This window comes from Petromyzon marinus, chromosome 11 (assembly GCF_048934315.1).
Source record: "Petromyzon marinus isolate PM22_M1 ecotype Great Lakes invasive population chromosome 11, UKy_Petmar_22M1.pri1.0, whole genome shotgun sequence".
Taxonomy (NCBI): domain Eukaryota; kingdom Metazoa; phylum Chordata; class Hyperoartia; order Petromyzontiformes; family Petromyzontidae; genus Petromyzon; species Petromyzon marinus.
Window position 1 is genome coordinate 5,632,159 of NC_133677.1, and position 13,231 is coordinate 5,645,389.

A 13,231-nucleotide genomic window follows, 5' to 3' on the forward strand; every position below is an offset into this window, starting at 1 on the left:
TATTTAAAGCCTACGTGTTAAAATAAAAATTGGTATTCTGTATCGACACATGCACTGCTTCCCCCCAATGTTCCGTTTGGAATTGATAAAAGCTACCATACTGCCTCTACTTGACTACTGTGACATCGTGTATAAATCAGCCCCAAGTACTGTACTGAAGAAGCTTGATTCCATCTATCACTCGGCCTTAAGATTTGCATTGAACTGCCCATATAGGACTCACCACTGTGATCTCTACATTGGGTCAAACTTAACATCGCTTAATGTTCGACGGCTTGTGCACCAGATCTTATTTATTCACGATGTACTTACAGAAAATTCCGCAGACTACCTACTGGATCTCCTCTGTTTCAAAGAACAAATTTGACCTCAGGTCTTCGCTCATTTACCAGCTTCACATTCCCTATTGCCGTACAAAAACTGGAGGAAGGGCCTTTGCTATTGATGCCCCCAGGGTCTGGAATGCTATTGCCAATAAACTGCAACTTGAATCACTACCTATGAGATCTTCACTCAAAACTGCTCTAGAGGAGTTGTACAACCCTAGCTGCCACTGCTATTTAGTGGCCTAAAATATGGCTCTAGATTTTGGTGTTATAATTTATTTATGTAGTTTATTGTTAAAAATTCGGTCACAGTCCCTATGATCACTGTTACATTGCATTCATGGCTTTTATTTTGGTGATTTCGAAAACTTTTTTTTTGTTTTTGCCATGTTTTTGTTTATTGTAGTACGGAGTTAGACTGATGGCCTTAATCTAAGTTGTATTGTGGTTGTTGTTGTTGTTCTTTGACTTGCATCCCACTGGGATTTTTGCACACAGCGTTGGTGTACGGTGCTATTTCAGGAATATTTTGATATTTTTTTCCTGTATTTTCTGTTTGCACAGTCACATAATCACTTTAAGATGTTTTCTTGTTCATGTTTTTTGTTTGTTGCGGTTGCACCTGATTCAAGAGCCGAATGGCTCACAGGGCTATACCAAATAAATGAGCTAACTATGAAACTAACTATGAACCCACCCACAATGAGAACTGCTCACTGGCCTTACACGGATCCTTGTCATGAGGGACCGCGGGCAACCTTCACCGGGTTCATTGGACTCGTACTCATCTTGACACGCGAAAGAGGTTGCAATTATATTCTTGGTTCTTTCGGTAAAGTCACGTAGAAGGGAAACAATAAAATAATACAAATATAAAACAATTGTTACCATTGGTGTGCGTTGCGTTGTGTGAGAGGTGGCAAGGCGTTTGGGACTCGTCCCCCTGACCCGCTATGACGCGAAGCCCCAACTGCCGGGTTCCATTTGACTCTGTGCACGCACGTGGAGCCCCCTACAGAGCCTCCCGATTATGACTCCACCACCCACCCATCACACGTGGAGCCCCCTACAGACCATCCCAGTAATGACTCCACCACCCACCCACCACACGTGGAGCCCCCTACAGAACCTCCCAGTAATGACTCCACCACCCACCCACCACACGTGGAGCCCCCTACAGAGCCTCCCGGTTATGACTCCACCACCCACACACCACACGTGGAGCCCCCTACAGACCATCCCGGTCATGACTCCACCACTCACCATCACACGTGGAGCCCCCTACAGAGCCTGCTAGTCATGACTCCGTCACCCACCATCACCTGCTGAGCCTCCCAATAATGACTCCAGCACTCACCATCACCTACTGAGCCTCTAGTCATGACTGCACCACTCACCATCACACGTGGAGGCACCGACTGAGCCTCCCAATAATGACTCCACCATTCACCATCACCGACTGAGCCTCCCAGTAATGACTGCACCACTCACCATCACACGTGGAGACACCGATTGAGCCTCCTAGCTAACTCCACCACCTACTGCAGACTTCTGCATCAGAACAAAACAAACTTAAGGGCAGTGTTTTTAAAAAAATTAGAATTCAAATCTTCTAGCTGCTTTTGAGAATATGCCTCGGAGCTACACTGCTGCATATTCACCAGTCCCCTGAATGTTTGGAACAATGACAAAACACGTTGACGCTTGCAAAGCGAAACAACTTTGGCGTACAGAATAGTCATGAGTCCACCACTCATCATCACACATGGAGGCACCTACTAAAAGCCTCCTAGCTGACTCCACCACCTACTGCAGACTTCTGAGTGCGAACAAAACAAAACTTAAGTGCAGTGTTTTTTTTTAAAGTTAGAATTCAAATTGTCTAGCTGCTTTTGAGAATATGCCTCGGAGCTACACTGCTGCACATTCACCAGTCCCCTGAATGTTTGTAACAATGACAAAACACGTTGACGCTGGCAACGCAAAACAACGCTGGTGTACAAAATAAACACCTCATTCGAGAACGAAGCATCGCGCCTTCCGTCTTTGACATTCCTCCTCGGAGATTCTGGTGAATCATCGACCGTATCAGAACATCAGCAGACCGATGTACACATGTCCTGCAGAAATGTAAACTTAAACCCACTGCGATTGTGGATGTCAACGTCAAAGTGGCTAAACAACACCTCAAACCTTCTCGTGCCGAGCAGACCACGACGTTGGCCCATAGCTCCTGAACAAATGACCATACACAAGAATGGAATAGAATCACACGACACGTTTGTTAAACGAATTATTTGCCGATACTGCATTGGCAGTGTTGCACAAGTACAAATAACAAAACACACCCAACACATTCGCCAATACCGCTGTCTTGACAGGAATAATGTAATAGGCGACGTTTCGGACGATGGCCCTTTACGGTAAAATTACGTGCTGTTAAGATACATGGAACTGACATTCATTTTTTTTAAGAAATAAAAAATAAAGTACTGTGTGCTAGAAATAATCCCATGCTCTGGAGAAAAAAAAACCCGACAATAGACATGAGACCAATAGAGGCATTGTCACTTTTTCGTCATGGTTATTGCATCTGCTAGCGTGACACCACACACTCTGGAACAATGGGTGAAGAACCTTAGTGGTTAACGCATATTTCCTTCATCGTAAGCAGTCCGTTGACCGATCGGTGGTCTTTTAAAACAACATCTGGAACATGATTCGCTGGCGTTAACATCACGGGATGAAACGCAAATGGTAAAAAAAGATATATATGTGTAGTTGAGGAACTCCCCTCCAAGAGAGTTTCACTCGGTTACGCGGCATGTTCGGGTCCATAGTTGTGCAGCAATTGCTGTTCGTGTTTTAAGACTTTCTTTCCTCATCAGCAGGGGCTGTTTTGTACGTGTTACTCATAACCAAAGTTCAATGTAAGCGACCCACGTGTGTCATCATTTGCTTTCTGAGTCACGGGGCACTTTCTTGAACTCTTGTACAGCCTCCCACGCAACGCCTGCTTGTGAAATACTACAGAATAGTTTTATAACAAAAACTCTTTATACCCATTTTAGAAAATCATATATATCCCAATTATACATTACAGTACGTTAAAATCAGTGAACTATTTTGGAATACAGTACGGTAATTGTAAAATGCTGTGGAGCAGTGGGGGGCAGTGGTTCGTGCACTGTGCTATGGACCCAACTCCCCGAGTTAAATTCCAGCCACGGCTAACATCAGTGGCTATCGATATCTGAACCAGTGCTCTCCCCTCCCACCACCAACTAACCTGTACTGACCAGCATGGTGAGGTATGGTCAAACAATCTCAACTGACACGGCATGGCAAGGCCTGCGTCCAGCAGTATTGTGACAGGGCTATTATTATTATTACACAGCTTGATACCATAATACAGTATGCTCTACAGTATGACATTACGTATCTGATATTTTAAAAATATATCATGGACAATATTTAGAATTTAACATTCGAAATAAATACGTTAACATATTTACCATTTCACAGTTTTCAAATGAACTGATCAGAATATGTATTTATACTGGAGGAATCCGATGAGCTATGAAGTTGTTTTTCACATATGTCCAGTAACATCTAATCGTGGATCACTAAAGACACTGCCCCGGGCAGTTACCGCGTACTTCATGCTCCCGGTTCATAATAGCCCACGAGGTCGCAAATCTGGTGTTCTTACCATCGTATATCGCAACGACCTGGGCACGTCAACTCATAGCGTTCCAAAAAACAAGATAAGATAGCCACGTGATAAAAAAAAAACTGGTCCTTAAACATTTAACAGCAGCCTGCTTTTTGGACGAACTCTCTCGGACACTCTTCAACAGTTATACCGGCCACCTCGTGTATGTCATTAACTTAAACATGCCAAGCAACACCACACCAGAAGGGCATCGACATCCTCCTACTCGACAGCTGCATCACACTCCATTTAAGGCGGGACCCACACATTTGGCCGGATATGCGCTCAATGTCATACGTGAACGTGCTTCAACCACCCGGCTTGTCTGACATTTATGTAATGGGTACCAAGGCCGTAGCGAATGGATTCAACATTGGGGGGGGGACCAAATCTTCCAGGGGGTCTGGGGGTCCCCCTCCCAGAAAAAAAATCTAAATTTGGAAACTAATTTCCTGCCTAAAATATAAAAAAAATCACTAACACATGTATTGGAGTTTTTTTTTTTACAATAATGTCTAATGGTGTTATTGTATTACATTGCTCTGTTTTTACTTTTTCTTGTTTCATTGCATGTAATGGCAGAGATTAGGGATTAATAAAGTACAACCATAACCACAATAATATAAACAAAAATCTATGCATTGTTGTATGAAGACAAGTCCAGATATTGTGGCCAAGGTTTAGCAAATTGTTGTTTTTATTTACATAGCATAGCAATGATTATTTTTAAAATATTTTTGATAGCAATATATTGGGGGGGGGGGGGGTATTTTGAGCATATTTGAATATTGAGGGGGATGTGTCCCCCCCAATATATATTATAATTACGGCCTTGATGGGTACTATCTCGGACCATCCTCTGATCCGGGTTTCAATGCCTTGGCTGTGTCCCACAGCTCTTTGTCACCTATGCCGTTCACCACTAAGTGGTCTGTGCCAGGCTAGGTGCACTTTTAGGCTGCGTGAAGTGTCGAAGGCTCGCTGATGGGAGGTCACGGGACAGACCCAGGTGTCATGGTTTAACTGACTGAGATGACTGGTAGATACACCACCTGTACTTCCTAATACGCCAACTGGCTGTGTTTTAGCCACCTGGCGCTCTGATCGTTGATGTGAACGTCACTCCTCTGCCCTTCGCTGATCTTGAAGGTCGACTGCATCCAACCACCCAATAGCGTCCTTCACATGCCTCCTTCATCGAGGCCAAACATTTCAGCTCTGCGAATAATTATATCGGTCTGCTGGCCATTTAACAAACATTCCTCTCCTGAAGAGCGGGTGTAAAAATGCTTCCCTCTACCGTGTATAACAGGGTCATTTGAAGCGATCTGAGAGATGGTTCAGTGATATCCACTTCCATGGACCATTCTCTAACACGTAGGGTTGCACTCCTACTCTGCGAGAGATACGTATGGATACTTCATCTCATGGCATGACGCAGATAATACAATATGGATACAATTGGGAAAAATATATTTTAACACTGTTTTCCCCATAATTAAATATGCAGTTATCCAATTAATAGTGGGCTATTGCTGTGTGTATGCAAAGCCACATTTGAATACTATATTTTTGGCAGTTTCTCTTTTTAAATGTCTATGCATGAATGTTTGACAAGATCTGATATCATCCTCAGAGAAAAAGGATCACACTTTTGCCAATTAATCCCCATACATTGAGCATGAAAAAAAAATTCAACGCTTGCATTGTGACATCTTTACCTTGACATCTAGCTTCTTGATTTGTGTGCCTGTGTATTTCAACAATGAAGTGCATACAGTATGACAATGAAATGCATTGTAAAGGAGAGGTTTCTGCACATTACTTCTTTAAATAGGAGGAATTCAAGCTGAAATAATGTCTCACAATGACCATACATACTAAAATATATGTCCGCAGAAATCCAGTCAAGAATAATAATGGCGTGGCAGCCAAACAATATAATGCATCCGAGAGGACGTCATTGAGGACAGCGATGACATCAGATAATGTGTTTGGTGGATTACTTCATCACAGGATCACAGGGCTGTGAGATGTGTTTTAAAGAAATATAAATCTAGCAGTGGATTGATCATGGCTGCTGATGATCAAACCTTGAATAATTATATATGCGCTTGCTTTGCCACACACCCCCCTTGACATTCAACTCTTCGAATTGTGTGCATGTGTGCGTGTGTGCGTGTGTTAACAATGAACTATACAAATCTCAACCTGAAATGCATTGTAAACGAGAATTGGTTTCCATACGTTACTGATTATAATGTGAGGAAGTTAAGCAAGGTTATGTATTCATTACTTCTGCCATGTTTCCAACACAGTGACTCAATTGGGCTGTTTACAAAAAAAGCTGCTGTGGAGAATATAGACTATTACTCGCAAAGATTATTATAGCTATATAATATCTAATTAGAAAAGTAATCAGACTAACTCTACGATTGTATCCAGTGGAGGTCCACTTATGAGGCACTGCAATTGATATATTTAGTACAATGCGCCAACCAGTTGATGACTAACCGTACAGGTATGTCACATGTAATTACTGTGCTGTGTAGAACTGTTTTTGGTGTTTTGTCTGTTGTCCTTTTCCACACCCCCGATTAGCACGGTTGGCTACGTACGGTGTGAAATAAGTTCAATATACATAACTAATTATAGGTAATAATATAACTTAATAAAAAAAGGCTGCAAAGTGGATCTCAGAGTATTAGCAAAACAGAAATCATGGAAACAAGTTCACTAAAATAAAAAAAAAATTTAATCTGCCAAAGGGGCACAATTGGTATACCAAGAGTAGTTCTTGAAGGCGGATTGGTACCAAAATGATAAAATAAAGAGACAGACATGAGAACGTTGGATTTCTTTTGTAAAACTGAACTTCAGAATTATAAACAAGAAAAAAATTGGCTTACATGAAAGTACTGTACTGTAATATATGGATTGTAGGACCCCACAATTGTGAGGGGTGGCGACTGGTTAGGGAGGCCTTTATGCAGCAGTGGATTAGACGTGGGTGATGTAAATTTACGTTGTACGTACTTGCATTGCCACATATTCCCCTTGGAAATCAGATTCTTGATTTGTGCGTGTGTGTGTGTGCATATTTGAACAATGAAGTATGTCGATTTCAAAATGAAATGCATTGTAAAGAAGAGGAAGTATTGCTTTCCACGCATTCCAGGGTTTAATAGGAGGAAGTTGAACTTAAACATTTTTTTCACAATGATATCGAAAAGCAACAAAGCAAGGTGCTTTTGCACATGCAAGTTTTCAATGAGTGTTTCAATGGACGCTGATAAAAAAAATGTTTCTAACCAAAGCTGTGCACAAAGAAGCGTAAAGAGCTGCATGCATGTTCTCTGCATTTATTTAGGTTACGTATACATACGTTATGCGATGTTTACCAATATCATATAGTGAAGGTTATAGATTATCATGGCCAAGGAAACTTTTAATGCAGCGTAAAAGCACTTGACGTGTTTTCAGGTTGTACAAGAGGATTGTTGTTGCTCGGCACCATTATCCAACATTTCACTCCACGTGCTGGGAGCTTTTCGTTCAGGAACTGCAGTTCCGCAGTCCAACCAGAAAACATATTCATGACAAATATGGTCATGAAAACCTACACAGTCGTAGCATAAAATATCAATATTTAACATGCAATGTAAAAAAAGCCATTTAAAAAGCTTGATAATTGTATTTGATGAGGCACATTGCTAGGAGGCATTATATTAGAATATTCTCCACTGGTTTGTTGACCAATTGCACCTGTGTGTCATTTGTATAATTCAGTCGCCAGACAGAAGCAAACATCTTCTTTGGTTCTTTCGGTAAAGTCACGTAGAATGAGAATAAAATAATAAATTGATAAAATAAAATAACACAATAATATTCTCACGACATTTCGGTCACAACACAAGCGGCCTTCATCAGGTGAAGGGACGAGACTGTCTGGTAGGACAGCGCTGGAGTGAAAAAGCCACGCTCAGATCACGACCTTTAAGCTGTGTGAGAGGAAACAAAGCGCCTTGACAAAGGAATTAGCATATAATTTAGCATTGAAATGGCTGAGTGATTAGCTTGTGACTGGTCACAGAAATGGCTATGTTAAAGTTAAAGCATACACATCCGCAGAGGCACCCCTTGACAAAGGAATTAGCATAGAATTTAGCATTGAAATAGCTAAGTTAAAGCATACACATCCGCAGAGGCACCCCTTGACAAAGGAATTAGCATAGAATTTACCATTGAAATAGCAGAGTGATTAGCTTGTCACAGAAGCAAACATGTTTATCGTAACCAGAATATTAAAATTAATGCAACTGCTTGTATAAAAAACAATTTTTACGGTAATTGTCTGCATACACATCTGAACAGCAGTCAGCTTTATTTTCCCCAGGGTTGATGAAAGATGGAAACATGTATTGTAAGACTTCACATATGCAGCAATCACATTGTTGGAAAACATGCTAGTGCTAAGAGACACCATATACTGTACAGCTTGATTTGCCATGGTAAAGATTCACCCTCTAATTAGGTTGTGCTGATGATGCCATGCCATCTATGTAAAACCCAGGATCGGAGGAAATTTTTAGGAGTTCAATTCTGGAAATCGCCTGATAATGCTGGTTATAACTACCAGCGAAAAGTTGTATAAAATTGTTAAATGTGTGTGGATTGTTCACTTGCAAACGATATTTATTTGGCTCTATTGGGCAGAGGAGTACGACACACATTGGCATTTTACTCAAACGGTCTGACCCAAAAATATATTATGAATCATAACATTGGTCTTGAAAGCCTACATTATAATATAAAATTATATAAACGAGTCGACTGTAAGTACGTATGAAGTAAAAATGCACAATAGCGAGTTCATAGCTGGATTACTTCGAGACTGAGGGCTAAGCAGGCTGCCGAGGGTGCGTGCCTAATCTTCGCAGTTTCAAATGCGACAACGTAATGTGTGCAACCTCCCCCTTGACGGTGGTCTGACACGTACACTCGCGAAAACTGGAGTCCGGCTGGTCGCGCATCGGGAATTAATATACATTTCGTAACTAGCGAATAGACGAAACTTGCCAATCCAGAACTCGTGTATATCGAGGTTTTACTGCACTATTTAGCTTTTATTAACCAGTCTCGTAGTCAATATTCAGTATTAATTGCATGCATTTTTATCCTGTATTAGTTGCGCGAATACCAGTTTCATGAGATATTAATGCATTATTTACACTGATGCTATATTTCGTCACCAAATTATCACGTAGACTAAAACTACTCTCGTAATGTTGGGGGGAACTCTGAACTCGGGACCCAGTACAGTTGTTCAGGCCTGGTGAAATTTTGTATTTACTTTAGTGCCATAGTCTTGCCTGTATCATAATAAGAATATTAGAGTAATTTGTTAATACATTGCTGGATAAAATCCACCCTTAAACTTGTCTGTCATGGGGGTTGTTTGACCATACTTAGCTGTGCTGTTAAACGGTGCAACGGAGGTGCGTAGAATCCGGTTCAGAAATCACTCACAACTGATATTCTTTGGTTCTTACCGAAATAACCAAAGAACATGAATTCCAGCAGTCACGAAAGTTTAAAGTCAAAACTCACAACTGATGTTCGTCATGGCAGGGAAATAAACTCAGGTTGCTGGGTTTATAGGGCAGTGCAATAACTACGACACTACTTATTCCCCTCTACTGACGTACGTATGTTTGTAAGGTCTTTCATAAACACGGGCAAAAACAGGAAATGACTGATGAACATAACAAGGCAGGCTGCAACGTTTGGCATAATAAAAATACCTATATGAGAGAAAGGAAAAAAAACACGTACTCCATTTTTACTAAACGCGACTATTGTTTTGCTGAACATTCAGAATGCACAACAAAAACACACACTAAAAAAACCCCTCATAATTGATGTCCAGTTTTGGTCATGTAACGATGTGGCCTAACAATCATGTTAAGAGTATGTATACGTAGACCCATGAGTGAAGTTGCATCAGGATAAAAAAAAATATGAAATAGAGGGATGAGCAAGAGTAGGTTGGGTTATTTAGGAAATATAAGATTGGCATTTAAAAGCAACAAAGTGCCTGCATATGAAAGTTTCCAATGAGTGGTTCCCGCTATGACATTAATCGAAAACATGGACGCTGACAGAAAATGTAACCGAAGCTGAAAAGTGCACAAAGAAGCTTGGATAGCTGCGTGCTTAGAATTACACCGAGAGACAGTAAGACGTGAATCAGGGAACAAATGCAAGTTACATCATGTTGATTGTAGGAAAAGAAAGTAGCCATGGCCAGGACGTATCATGAGCAGGAATGATTTCTGACAGACTTGGCTGGTGATGTAATGGCAGCCATATGGACAATACACGCTTGAGGGGATGGCCATTGCAAATATGGTACGTTGATGTCAGCTTACACACACTGGATTTTTACATTTTGGGATTGTGAGACATGACAACAACTTGGAGGCCTTCATCCAGCAGTGGAAAGATGATGATGATTATTATGAATATGCTTGTTTACCCCAGAAAGTCTCACTGAGTCTCACAGCTCTTTTTAAAAAGGGTCCTGCCAAGTTTCATTTTAGGGTACATGCAGCTATGTGTAATTGTTCAGCATTGGAATGTTTGGCCAATACAGTTCCATTGTATATTTTATCTATGGGAGGAAGCAGGAGGAAACCCTATGTAGAAAAGGGGGAGAAATTACAAACTCCACTCAAAAATGTGGCCAAGTTGGTAATCGAACCCAGGGTACTTTTTGCTGTAAGGCACAACTATTACCACTACACCACCCCGCCACTCAATTATGATACCAGTCGAGACATTTAATAGTTAAGACTTTTAGGATAATTGGGAACCAGCTGTGTTATTTTGTGACAATATGTATGAGGATTATTCAGAGGCACGCATACTCATGAGTACTTTCCTGAAGTAAATTCGCAATAATTTATGACAAAGGGCATTTTTGTATGTAAATATGACCATGGGAATTACATGTTTGTACAGATAAAAATACATTCATGAGCCCGAGGTGCTAATGTGACGTATGTTCTCGTGAGCCAAGGCCACGATTGACAGACACTGTATACAGTGACTTCTGGGTCAAGAGACGTGTCAAGTCAAATTTATTTCTTGCTCGAATGAACAATGAGGCAGTGCTCACCTTCTGTTTACAGCTCTGAGCGAGTGGTAGAAATTCATATGGTAGGGGTGAGTCTATCCACAGGACAACCACTGTTAACTTCCACACAAAGTGGTCCTCATTGTAAAGCCCCCCATGATGGCTGAGTCAACTCCCCAATCAGGATTGTCGCAACCTTCCAAATTGCATCCGCTCACTCGACTGCTGAGCCAAATGAAATAAATTGATGTCTAGGTTATTTAACCATTGAGTGGCGTGGTCTGTAAACTGTTGAATGGTCTTGATGGGCAGTGTTGTGGCTAGCAGTCTGATTTACTAGCCACAACACTCCCCATCAAGACCATTCAACAGTTTACAGACCACTCAATGGTTAAATAACCTAGACATCAATTTATTTCATTTGTTGGTATTCCAAAAAAATCAGTTGATTATCTGTACAAAACACCATACAAAAGAGGATCATCGTCTTTTTTTCAAACCATGATATTTTCTGGAGATTGTCCTTTCATGTGGATACTATGTCAAGGTTTTGTTGTCTTAACCTGCAAATGGTTTGTAAAATAACTGACGTATCATCATCTCACTAGGTCCAGAGCTTTACATTTTAGCATGCATGCATCTTCCCTCAGAGCCATATCCATATCCGAAGCCAATTTTCTCTTTAATAGCAGCTGCTCTTTTTCCTTGCCACGGTGGCGAGATGTAACTCCCTTGCCTGGTATACAGGAGGTCGTGAATTTGATCCCGTCCCTGACACCTGTATATTTGGAGTTTGCATGTTCTCCCCGTGGTCACATGGATTTTTCTAAGGGTCCTTTAGTTTTTCTCTCCACATTTAAAAACATGTTGTTAGATTATTTGGCAGCTATACATTTCCATATGATAAGCCACTTTGTTGAACAATCATTTGTGGCTATGCCACTTCTGAAAAAGAGTTATATAGTTCAGTGGGCCTTACGTGGTAAAATAATTAATAATTTTTTTGGCTTTATAGTTTCGTCACCCCTGCTTGCATTCATCAGTACTGTGCATGATGTTCAATTTAGCGGAGAAATAGTGGCTCCAGATTACATATTTACCCACACCAAGGTGCATAAATATGTATCCCCATAACTGCCTGATCTTAGTATTTTCCACGCATTATTTTCCAAAGAATTGGCTTCAGCATGCAGGTAATATGGTTTCCTAATAGTCACTTACAATTACCAGCCATTATCTACCCACGTGTACCCTGAATGGTTCGCACGAACTATTATTCGAGCTAACATTTCACATGTATTTTGACTGTAAACGGGAGTTATTTGATACGGTGCTATGCGTGCATGAGTTCTTTTTTAGTGCCGAATAATGAAAAACCCCTCCTGAACAAGATTACAAAGCATCCCCCCTTAGCAACAGTCAGCCCATGGTTAAATGCGTAACAGGTTTGAGCGGTGGTTGAGTGGGTAGCATGCTGCGCTATGAACTCGGAAATTCAAGCTTGTTTGTTGGCCATGACGATCCTGCCATCCTCCCTTCATGAATGCGAAATTGCCACCGGGTGAAGAGTGGTAAACAAAAAAAAACATGACATCGCTGTACTTAATTAAAATTATTATTTTTGCTTTTGTCATGGTTACCCAGGTCACTGGTATATAAGACTATCGTGGTCTCTTGAGTTCTCAACCCGTTAAACAAAATAAACTTGACAAGGTCGCGGAGAAGCCTTCATCCATTATTGGAATTGAAAATGGCTGGAATTTATTTTTATATTTATTGGTACTCCACAACATATGAAATGGTACAACACCAACCGGCACCACCTACATACGCATTCTTTACATTGTGTCCCAATGCACTGGGTAGTAAACGGTCTGCTTGTAATGAAAACATTAAATTACTGGTATTTTTTTTGTTTTACGGAGGCACCACTAAGGCAGCAGTTCTCAACCTATTGGGCATGCCCCTCCAGGCTGTTTTTGTGGGGGGGGGGGGGGGTGCAGCAGGCTGCAGTCTGCAGGTTGGATACCGTGTAGGAGAAATGTTGAATGT